Genomic DNA, 13,057 nt, shown 5'->3' with positions numbered 1-13,057 from the left:
GGTAAGGGCCGGCTTGGCTGGCTTCCTCAGCCGCGGGGCTCGGCCCCTGTGGCTGGGTACTGCTGTCCTGCCGCCTCCCTCGGAGGTGGAACGGCTCTGATGGGGGAGAGCCCCCTGCGGGTGGACGAGCCGCCGCCTCCTCGCATTTGTGGCCGTTGTCGTAAGCAGGTCAAAAATCAAAAAAGAAACCAAAAAATGGAGGAACAGAGAAGGCGGAGGAAGAGAGCACGAACTGCAGAAGTAGAGATGGAGAAGTGGGATGGAGCTTGAAACTAGTCTGTCAAAAAGAGGGAAGAAAGAAAAACCTAAGCGAGCGAGACCCTAGAGAAGTGCCCTAAAATGCAGTGAGAGGGTGGCATCTCTGTTTCATAGTTACCGTAAGCCCTACGCTCTGTGACACAAAGTCTCACCGGACCGGGAAGTAGTGGCGACTAATTAAATTCTCAAAATAGATGTCTGCTTCGCTATCAACACACTTTTAGTAGCATAAGAAGAGTGAAACTGTATAGCCATATAAGCTACATTAAAGCACAGATACCTTAAGCTTAATTTTGAGATGCGTAAGTTACAGACTAACCAAGCTGTAAAAGGAAATAGTAGACAAAATCTTCCAAAAATAGTGATTAAAATAAACTAGGATTGGCTTAGATGAAATTGCAAAATCAGGTGCTGGTCTTGTTTGCATTAGTTTGGTAGTCCACGTTATCTCCTTGTAGTCAGTGTTGATTTGTATTTAAGAATTCAGCTCATAATACCAACTTAAAGATAACCAGTGGTGTATGTAATGTGTTGCAGATTATTCAGTAGTCACCTGCTAACATAAATGCATCTTTTTGCAAGATTCAATTATTACATATTTTGGGAATTTTAGAGTAAAAACTGCTAGGAAATAATAGTAAGTGATGCATACAGATGAGTGGAAAGGTAAATAATATTTAATTGTGATTAGGTGATACATATGATATAGCTGTGAAATTAAGTGCTAGAAACTATTGAAATAAAATGAAGATATTTTGCCCTTCCTACAACTTAGTGATTGAAGACATCCATTATCTCTCATAGAGAAGTGTTATGTCTTACACGGCTAGATGAGTGTTACTGTTGGACTTGAGTTATTTCCTGTATATAAAGTTACTTCTTAAGAAGAAAAGAAAAACCTTTTAAGAATTTTTAGTCCAAAACTGGTTTGGGTTTTTTTTGCGAGCCTTCATTTGTTAATATAGCTGTATTTTTATTTGCATATAGTAGCACTAAGAGACTTCCAACAAGCTTGATGCCTCATAAAAGCAGTTATAAGAAGTAGTAAGATACAATCCCTACCCTGAAGCATTTATAGTCTAAACAACACAAGGAAATGCAGTGAATTATGCTCTTGGTTCAAACTGTCTTTTTTTTTTGATGTATCCTGAGTAGATATTATAAATGATACTGTATTGATTTGTTGTGCTTGTGTCCTCACTGTCTTCCACTTTGAAGCCAAAATTGCCAAAATATGCAATACAGTGCTTTCATATGAAATTTTGACTTTACAACTTAGGGAAGAGATTTAAGGTAAAACAAATTTCTTAGACAAAACTGCAGGAAAATAGCAGTCCTCCTGAAATGACGCTTTCTGTGGAATTTGAAGGAGCTGAAAATTATATAAAATGTAATTACAAAATCTGTATGCATCTCACAGCATCTGAGTTTCTCAGGTCTTGCACGTCTTTGCTCCAAGTATGTATACTGAGACTCAGTAAACTTACGTGGCTTATCCAAGGTCAGTTAGTTAATAAGCGACGAAACCCGGGAAGACAACCAAAGAGTTGTGACTACAGTACTCTGACAGAGAAACTACACATAATACTTTTTTATAGCTAATGGTGCTTTTACTAAATAATATCTTGAGAATTATTATGCATAATTTATATTAAAATGGTGTACATGTTTTATATTTTTAAAAAAGCCACTTGTGTTCTGGTGCACAGCAAGAAAAAATAAGGCAACAGGGAAGGTGCAGATTCTCAGCCTCTTCTGTCTTGCCTGATCACACAGTGATAGAAAAGCCCTGGAAAGGGGGAGTTCACCTTGGAGAGCTAGCATAATAAAGCTCAGCTTGATTTGCTGCCCCCGGCAAGTGCTTTCCCACAGGGAGTGGCAGTAGCTGGTGCTAGGGATGGCAAAATACCAGGACATGCACAGATTTTGTACCTTTTTCCCTTAGTCTCCTTTGACAGCAGAAAGCATATGAAATCCCAACTGTGAATTAAAACCGTCTTTCTGAGTGTAGCTCCAGATGTCCTGCCTCCTATGTGATTTTTCTTCTTTATTTTTATGAGGCTGTGCAGCTTGCATCTCAATGCGGTCACACAGCTCAATCCAACTTGTTAATGCTTTGATTTTAAACATTTTGACTGAGGCAGGCAAACAGGAGAAAACTGCAGTTCTTAAGGTGGAGTGCCAAGCTTCTCTTCATCACAGGGTGAGGCACTTACGCTGTGGTTCCCAAGGTGTTTGAAGAAAAATGGGTCAACATTGTCAGAGGCCTGAAAGTTTGTACTTTTTACACTTGGAAATATCACAGGACTCTTGTATTTTTAGCTCTTGACTTAGTAATATGCTTCCTATTGTAAAAGTTCACGTGATGATCTGGTGTCTTCTCTGAAATGAACTATTATAAGACTGATTTCCCCCTTTTCTTTTTTTACTGTTCCTTTTTATAGGAATTAGAGTTTCAGTAATCACATGTAATAAAACTGTATGTATAATGCAAATATACACATACTGCATATTTATTTTTCCTGCTGTGAATATTTTAGTTACATAAATAGCACTTTTGTAGGCAAAGCAAAATTATATCTACTTCTCAGCAGCACTGTAATATTTTCATAAGAGAAAACATCCTCAGTTTTATTTTAAAGACATTCTAAATTGCCCTTGCAAAGAAAATTAGAATTTAGTTTCTGCTCATGTATGTTCTACTTAGGAGAATGTAATAGCTGATTTGGATGAAATAGATCAGAACCCAGGAAGGAAATGTGATACTCTGTAGGTCTCATAATAGATCTCTACAAAGGAATTGAATCTACTTATTTTAGAGAAAGGCTTCCTTCAGAAGGATTTGGATCAGATCTCTGATGAACAAGATGTTCATGTTGATGAACAAGACAAAGCAGAAGAAACTGTATTAAAATTTAAACCGATAGAGTCAGTTTTGATCAACTGCTGTCCTTAGGGGAAGGATGTAATCTAAGTGTTCAGGACTAGTCTTGGTAGAGGATACATGACAGCAGAGTTTTGCCCAGTTCTGTTGGGTTAGACCAAAAATCCACCTACCCCAGAATCATGTGACTTGTAATGGGTGCCTGGGAAAAGGGTATTGGAAACAAGGCACTTGCAGTGTAGTTGTTTCCATGCCACATCCTTGTTTTTAGAAATGAATGGTTTACAGCATCCTTATCTGGAAGTCTGTAATTCAGCCAATATATTTAATAGCTCTTGATGGACCTATGAACTTGGCTAATCCCTTCTGTGAAGCCCAGTTGTACTGTAAAACATTAGCTGTTAAGGATTTATTTAGGTAGAGTCTTGTGGTGTAAAAGAAAATGCTTCATTTTGCATAGGTTTAGCCCACTGGCTAATAATCTTATCACATAACTTGTAACAGTTGTTCCACTTCACCTTTTTTGCACCATTTGAGTTTTAATGTGCCTTATAGTTGTCTTCAACTGCCCTTGAGGCATCCTAAGTCCCACTTTGCATGAAGCCACTCATGGCTGAGGGATCGGTTCTATTGCTCGACTATCCTCACTGTCTTCCCCTGCTCCTGATCCAGTTCTTGAGATGCTGAAATTAAAACATCAAAATTTGGGTATATCATGAGTTAGACTGTGACACTTAGAATTTCCATTTTGTTCTCAGTTCTCTGTTGTGTATTCATGAACATTTTATGTTTTTGACCCTTGCTGAGCTGTTACATGGCCGTTTCCTTCACTGTTTTACCTCGTGACAAGGCTCTAAGAAACTTCAGTGCTTAAAACTGTATTATTTTGAATAAAATTTATGCTGATTACTATGAAAACTACCAGTACTCACAGGAAAAAATGTTACGCTGCAGATGTATTAGAAGCAAAAACCACAAATACTTTTGCAATGTAACTTTTTATCAACCATTACTTTTAATAACTGTAGAAAATGAACTAGAATCGAGAGCTTTTTCTGCTTCCTACCAAACATTATTTGCAAATGTTAGCTAGTAATAAGATTACAGACTAGTAAAACAACTCGTTTGGGAAACGTCAGTACTTATTTCAGTCTCTTTACTGTGCTGATGTGTAATAGTAAAGAAAACAGGAAATCTTAATTGGCAATGGGGTTTCCCAGACTGAAAATGAATAAATTGCTATCACTCAATTATTTTCAGTAGATGAACTGTGATCATAATTTGTTAAAAAAAGACAATTTAAAAAACGATTTGGAAGCCTATCCAAGCAAAACAAAAAATAAATGGAAAGTAAACCTGCAGAAGCATTCTGAATTACGGAATTACCACGCCATTGAGAAAAAACATACTCAGGAGGGGACTGCATGCATAACCTTCATGCAAGCTGATATTTGAATACCATGGCTAGCAGAAATGCGTGTGTGAGCAGGAGTACATGCTCTGTCTGGAGATGCAAACCAAAAAACCAAAGAGGCCTTAACATAGAGTCAAATGTAATTTTTACTTACCCCAAATATTCCCATAAAAGCAACTTTCTAAAGGCCAAGTCAAGCAGTTTCCCATCACAAGGCTAAACAGTTGGAATCGCACGTAATCTGACCCTGTATGTTCAGGAGAACACAGAACAGATTTTGATATTTGTGCTTTTGCACATTCCTGTATGAATAATCACAGTGATTCACTGAGGCTCATTGCAACATAAGGTACTATTCAAAGTGAATTGCAGTATTGCCCAATATGGTAATAGTTAACTGATCCCTTGCTGGGCATGCATAATATTCAAGATAAGTCAGGTATTCTCCTAAGAAGGGCCTAAAGCAAAGGAACAAATGTCCCATATTGATTCTTACAGTATTAGCATGGGAGATGTACTGTGCATAGATAGGCTTTATATAGAGAGCACACAAATAGATTAAACTGGAAGTTATTCTGCAGGGAAATACAGGAGAGAAGGTTTCTGTTTTTCACATCTTGTAATGTTAACAAGTACTTACAGTCTTTTCAATGCGGACTCTCTTAAACTGCACCAAAAATGCAAGTTTATGAGATGAGAAATTGCACTGACAGAGCTACTGATCTGGGGCTTTGCCAGCGCATTGTTTTCAGATAGCAAAGTTTCAAAATACATTGTCCTTAAAGGTCAAGTTGGTTGGCTCGTTAGGATGGCACACCAGCTTGAAAAAGCATGCAGTGCTTCACATAGGTATTTGAATGCCCCCGTTCTTGCAATAAGGGCTAACATAATTCATGTCATCTGTTTGTAAGATTGTGCCCAACTTACATATTCATCTGCATCGTTTGCCACAGTGTTTGCTTTTAGCACAGCTTTTAAAAGCAGTGGAATGAGTGAAATGCTTGGATACAATGTTTCTGTTAGTTTTGACATATTTCTGATACTAGACACGTGAAGAGCATATTCTTACAAATTGATTGTGGTCTTCTTCAAAGACATGCATATAATCCTTACAGGGGCTGACAAAGCACTGCGGAGTTGCAAATCAGCTTTTATACTTTTTGGTGATCCATTAAGGTCTCAACTTTACAGAAATGAGTTAACAGTTTCTTTCTCTATATATTACCAATCAGACTGAATAACCATAGTGTGGAGGTACCCAGCATTCAGAAATAGTGCTTTGAAATTGTTTCTATTTTTTATGCACGCAGCATTGTCACTAGAAATAGATTATTTATTTATTAAGGAACACGGTATTTTTTATGTGTTTCCACGGTTGACTGATTTGACTATTACTGTTCATTGTTTCCAAATAAATCATGCATCTTAAAAAGAAACTTGGGCTCCAGATAGCTATGATAATTGAAAAAGGTACTGCATGAGCTGTTCACTGCTATCCCCCAGTGCTGCTGGAGAGAGCGTTCCTTATTCTGCTAGAGAGAACATTCCTTATCCTGCTAGAAAAAAGGCAGACAAATTATTTAACCCATCAGAAAGGATATTTTTAGTTATGTTTCATTTTGTCTGGAGACAGTTAAGGAGTGCTTATTCATGCTTATGCCAATAGAACCGCGGATGCTGTAATATCCAGCTGACTGGAAAGGCTGGTACCATTTTCAAGCAGCACACTGCTGCATCCAGAGAAGGACATCTGTCTATGCGAGTTCCAAATTGCCCTCCTAGTTCTCCTCTCCTCCCTGCGTTGCGTTATCTTGAATAAGTACAAGAGTAACATGGCACAATGACCATATTTTTGATATAGTAGCCTGTAACATCTATGGCCTTCTGAAAGCTGACCTGAGGAGTCAACAGTTTGGATCAACTGAAGAGAATATAATTTTTCCCAAAGTCACAAAACAAGGAAAAAAACCAAAAAGGTGTAATGCAAGTGTTTCTAAACAATTCTCTTATGAAAAGCCATTTAGAATGGGAGGTCAAATATTGGCAGCAAAACCCTTTCAAGAGTTGGTAAATGTCTGCTGAAGTCTGCACAAGTGTCTTGGAGCAGAAACTAATTTGTTTACCTGTCATACATTCAATTGCTTATAGTTTCAAATGTTTGAATAGCTCAAAAATCCATGGTGCCATTGCATGCTCCATGATTCTTCAGGCTACTACTGCTTTTGTGAAATGACCCACTTGGATCATCTTGATTCTCTGTTCTAAGCATCAGTGATCCAGCACTGTTCTTGCTCTTACACTTGGCACTTTTTTAAGGCTTGGTTTACCCGGTGAGCTTCTGTGCTGTGCTGGAAACCTCATCGCTTATGGATACCTGCAATGACTGCTAAACTGCAAACATCAAGTAGTGACACCCTGATTTAATAAACCGTTGAATAAAAATTAAAATATCTCTAAATTAAAAACAGTTTTACGTATGTTTGCAAGTTACCATGGGTTTTACTCAAATTAAAGGTTCATGACATGGTGAACATGAAAGTTGATGCCTGAAGTACAACCACTAAGGCAAGTCGGATACTTACAGTGGTGATGGATTTAGGTTCTCAGTTCTGTTGAAGTGTATGAAGAGTCATATGACAATGGTAGCAATACACATTTGTTCCAGCCAAGGAAGCAAGTAGGTACAATTGAGAACACAGAAGAACGTTTCTATTACGTGAGAAAGCACAGATTTCCTGATTGTGGCCAAGCTATATGTTACTGTTACTTGGCCCCCAGGCGTGACCGTGTGGAGCCTATGCAGTACAGATACAATACAAAGGCAGAGAACTATACCCTGTTCTGCTGTTGTAGGAATCCTGCTGCCATCATTCTGCTCAGTCACTTACAGAACCTTTATAAAGGAATAAGACGTATTTGTTATGAGAAAGCACAGAGTAGCAGCATAACCAATTTTGAATGGAAAGCAAGCTGTAAAGATGAATGCAGTGTTTCTCTAGGCAGCATGACTTTTGCAGATTTTGCCTCTGCCCAGAACATCAAGTTCCTATTTAAGTCATCACATTTTCAGTCAAATTCTTCCTTTATATTTTCTAGGTTGATCTTTTGACACACATTTTGCTGTTATTCCTAGTTATTCCTAATGGGCAATAGCAGCGTTATCATAACAGTCCAAGGATATAAACAAGCTCCAGTTTATGTTTCTCTCTCTCCTTACATACCTTGTTTCAGTGAACAAAACATCATAGTTGTTTTTTTTCCATTCGTTATTTCAAAAAAAAATATGGTTGGACTAATTATATTTTGAAAGTTAATGATTTTAGTTGATCTAAGTCAGAACTCTTGGAGAGTAGCCACATCAAATGAGATCCTGGTAATTTGCCATGACTTCACCATGTGCAGCTCCATGAAATTACACGCCTCCCATATGGCTGTTGCTATAGCTATGCCAAAATCAGCCAATAACACTATAATTTTGCTTGTGACCCTTCCTGAAAGAAATCTACATACATCATATATTAGAGTAGATAACATGTTTTCTTGTTTAGCTCTCTGCAGTATTCCACCAACTATTGGTAAAACTTAATTATATTAAAATACTCAGAACATGATGGATAAATTATTAAGCAATGCACTTTTATTATAAATACTTAAAATAAAGTGAATATTGTCTAATAGGTAATCTAGACCTGATTTTCCATGGATGTTTCTCTAGCTTTTATTGTCAGCTTTACCTGGCCTAAAGCAATGTTCAGCATGATGTACTGGATATTAACCTGCCTTTTTAATTCAGTTTATGTTAATCTAAACGGCAACATGCTGACCAGGGCAAAATCAGGTTCTCAGCCCTCCTGGGAATTTCCAAAATCCCTTCACCCTCGCAACTTTTACTTCCTTTTGTTTTTTCTTGTTTGCTGCACTTTACTGTGCTTCCCAGGCCTCGATCTATATATGGATTCACAGAGTTGTTCTTTCTGCGTGCTCAAGGGCAGGCCATTAACTGCATGAAAATGATCCAGAATGAGCAAGATGCTGAAAAGCTTCCCACATAGCTTAGCAAGTGATTTGTAATGCTTTTGTCTAGGTATGCACTTCTTCAGGCTGAAGAACTTGTGAAATTTTAATATGTAATATCACCAGAGCTCGTAAATCACAGCTGCATCATGGAAAAGTTTGGGGCCTCAAGACTTACTTATACAAAAATTGCGGAAAATTGTCTGAAAATTCCCTCCAACCGAATCATACTGTTAGACTGCTCCTGTGTCTACTTGTTGACTAACAGAAATACTTTCCTTGTGAACTTTTATCTTCTCCTTCCTTATGCATTTGTATTCATCTGCATTGTCCTGTTTTATATTTACATTGTAAACTGCCTGGAGGCAGACAGCAACAGAAGGAGGGTGCTCTGCAATGGTAATTACTTCTGTTATCATGGATACTCAGGAAAAGATCACCTGCAACCCAACTGTGCTTATAAAAGCTGGACTGTGATGCATCGAAGAATGATGATACTGCTGGATTATGTCTGCTGTATAGGATGGTACCAGATAAAGGCAATTTAGGGTTTTATTCACTCTCGTACCATTGGTAAGATTGAGAACATACTAAGACATTGCCCCTACAAGTTTAAAAATTGATTTCTGGTACACCTGGTAACAGTGAAAAGCTTTGCGTAAGTTTGGAACTGACTTCTGGCCAAGTGAGGATGAAAAGATTCAGAAAATTACACGATGAAAACAGACCGTAGGCTTTTCCTGCTGGTCCTGTACTGAAGAAATAAGTAAGGGTTGGAAAACATTTCAATGCAAGGAAGTTTTGAAACATATCAGTCAGCACGGCAATCCTGCTGGATCAAGCTGAATTTTAGCTTTATAAGCTCAATTTTGTAATTTGAGCACAAGAATTCTATGCTAAAAATACCCACCAAGATAATCTAGATGCCAATCCATGAAACTACAAAGGGTCTATAGAGGAAGCAGTATTGAAATTTAGATTGATCTATTTGAATTTTGATGAATAATACACCAAACTTGTGAGGTACATGAGATAATGCTGCTTAAAGAGAAATCTTGCACCTTTATTTTATTGGACTGGGGCCTGTGTCCATGACCACCTGAAGAACTACATCTGGCAAGACTAATAAAATGAAATGTGAGATCTCACAGCCAAGGAGTTTAGTCTTTCAACTCCTTCCCTTGCAAAATTGTGATTGACTTGGGATCTTAATATTGAGAGAAATCCTATGCTTTTTGGTTCTCACATGTAAATTCCCCTGTAATTCAGTAAAACAAAATGCACCAGCCCTGCTCTTTTTCATTGTCATTCTTAATGCAGACTCAGGAAGAACACAAACTCATAGCAAGAGATGGCAAAGGAGTTACTTAACAGATTTGTTTCACTTTCCATATGAACTGCGGTATTTTTTTTTCCTGCTCAGTGTCCTACCATTTTGCAGAAAACACTTGTACTCACAAAGAGGAAAAAATAAATCTACCTATGGGATATTTTCTGTAGACTGCATTACAGTAAGTGCTTGTGGGTGTGATTTAATATTTTATAGTGAAATTATGCTTCTGTTAGCAAAAAGTCATCAGCATACTTTTATAGCAATTCTACTATCTGTCTTTTGACTTTGCTATTAGAGCTTAGCTAGCCTAATCAGGAGCATTATTTGGAAATATTAGGTAATAAGGAACAGTCATCTATGGTACACTAATGATGGCACTGTTCAAAACTCAGTACAGCTGGGCATACTGTCTCGGTGGTGCTGATCCCCTCTCTGCTAGCTCTGTGGGCTGTATAGCCCGGACAAGACCTGCCAGTGCCACGCTTTCTGCATGCCACGTTTTTTTGGCCCTTGTCTCACGCTCCTCTTGCGGGGGTTACTTGAACTCCTGCAACTGGAGTGCTAAGCCACTCTCTTGTTCCAGGATTCCCATCTGCCAGAAGCAGCAGTTGAACCTGCTGCAAGTACAACCCTGAATACCAGGTAATAAAACCAAGAGGAACGTGAAAAGTCAACATGCTACTTCATATAGTAACTGTATTTGTTTTAGCTAAATATGTACCTATGCACACACAGAGGCATGTGCATTAAAAAAGGGTTATTTGCACTTTCTCTGAAAATCTTTCAGAGATACTCATCTTTCGTATTCTAGCACAGCATAGCTCACAGGCTACACAATATCCTGCAGAAATTCCTTTCGTTATCTGTAAACTGCCTCAATGTTCTATTCATAATTTGCTTTGACATTAAAATAAAATGTTCGTCTTCTCAATATCTCCTTTCCTTGCTTATGTTCCTCAGGAAGATCCGGCAGCCCACAGAAGCCAGATGGCAGCTTGAACTTCGCAACTGAACTGTCTAGCTGGTGCTAGAAAAAGGGATGGGTTTGCTCCCTCCTATCTCACTCTGGAGGGCATGTACCTATCCTGCCTTTTGTGCTGGCACTAACTCTTGTCTAATCCTACAGAGAACTTGGGGAATGAGCCTATTAATTAGAGATAGCTTAAACTAAGTGAGGAGGATCAATGCTAGAAGAAGGAAGCAAAACCACTGTGAGGATACCTGGAGGGCTGGTGGCTCCCTAAGGGACATGGAGCCACCTGCAATAACACAGCCAGCAGGGCTGGGCTGGGGACTCACCAGCCTAGGCATATCCCACACTACATGGTTGAGGTGAGGTGGGCAGACCCAAAGATAACAGCCAGGTTCAACCAAGAGTCCAGATCATCAGATGAGTTCATGATGGTGAAACAGGTCCAAGATGACACCAGGATGTTGGTCTGCAGACAAGGACCAGAGACAGTAACGAGGGAGGCCCATACGGACAAGGCAAATCTAACATCAAGCCAGAAAGTAATGCTAGGACTACACACACCTACAACATAGCTCAGACAAAAACTGAAGGCCCAGGGCTGAGCTTAAATGGGTCTCCTGTGCCCCTGGGCAGGGAGTGTGGGGTGGAGGCCCCGGGTGAGGCTGATTAGGGCCATTAAGGCCCATTAGTGCACACTGAGCCCTAACAATTACTCCTTTTGATGGACTACCAAATTTGTCCTCAGCCTGACATCGGATTATGCCCTGAAGCTCACATCCTCACATTGCCAAGGCAGCAGCAGCAGCAAGCAAAGGATTGAAAATACCTGAAAGCCCCAATACCAGAACTGTTAAAACATTAAAGTATTTTGAAAACAAACAAAAAATAGCATGTGGCCACAGTCGACCATGGGGTAGAACTGGGCCAGACCTGGCAGACACAGCACTCTGTCCTTCAAAGCTTTAAGGGCTGGTGGAAAGGAGAGAAAGGAAAGGGCAAGCCCTTGAACAGATTTATTAATTTTGGCCACCTGAACACCAGAGCCCCAACAGTGCATGCCTTTGCCCCCTTTGGGACCAAAAATCCTTCCAAAGGAGGATGAGGGCCTGTGGCTAAACCCAAGAAGCGATGGATGCCACCGATCCCACCAGCAGGTGTGCTGGGATGGCCAGATCAGGGCAGGGCCACGCTTGTTTGCTCTGGTTATGTGGGATCGTGGCCCGGGGATGGTGGATGGCAGGGTGGGCCAGCGTGTGCAGGCAGCTGTTGCCGGTGGGAGGCTGGGAGAAGCTGCTTGCTGGGCTGGCCCAGCCCGGCAGCACCCCACCACCCCTCCTCGGGCTGCGGGGAGCCTGAGGTGCAGGTTCGGCACTCCTGTGGTGTGAGAGGGGCTTGAGGTTTCCTTTGGATACAGAGGAGCGGAATTGGGTTTTCAGGGAGGTTGGGCTGCCCGGGGCCAGTGCCTTCCCAGCGGGTGTTTCAGTCGCCAGCCCAGCTAGCCTCTGGCAACCCCAACAAGCACTATGAGGTGCACGGCCTCCTGCCTTGGTGCTTTTTCTGGGGAGGGCTTTCGGCCCCTCAGTGGCAGGGCCTGCAGGAAGTCGCTGGGTTGCTGGAACACGTCCAGAGAAGGGCAACAAAGCTGGTGAGGGGTCTGGAGCACAAGGCTGAGGAGGGGTGGCTGAGGGACCTGGGGGTGTTCAGGCTGGAGAAGGGGAGGCTGAGGGGAGCCCTCATCGCCCTCTGCAACTGCCTGACAGGAGGGGGGAGCAAGGTTGGTCTCTTCTTCCAGGTAATGGGCAATAGGACAAAAGGAAATGGCCTTAAGTTGTGCCAGGGGAGGTTTAGGTTGGACGTTAGGAAAAATTTCTTCGCTAAAAGGATTGTCAAGCACTGGAACGGGCTGCCCAGGGAAGTGGTGGAGTCCCCATCCCTGGAGGTATTTAAAAGCCGGACAGACGAGGTGCTTGGGGACAGGGTTTAGTGATGAGATGGCCAGGTTAGGTTGATGGTTGGACTTGGTGATCTTAAAAGTCTTTTCCAATCTAACCAATTCTATGATTAGAAGTCGTCCCCTCGTCATTTTCAGCACTTCCCTCACGCCGCACACCCCCTCGCCCCGTCTCCTCTCAGGTTTTCAGCATTAAAACGCTACTCCAGCCGGCCTCGTCCCCTCTCCCC

The sequence above is a fragment of the Egretta garzetta genome, unplaced genomic scaffold, assembly GCF_000687185.1.
Source record: "Egretta garzetta isolate BGI_Z169 unplaced genomic scaffold, ASM68718v1 scaffold416, whole genome shotgun sequence".
NCBI lineage: Eukaryota > Metazoa > Chordata > Aves > Pelecaniformes > Ardeidae > Egretta > Egretta garzetta.
This window is presented reverse-complemented; position numbering follows the sequence as displayed.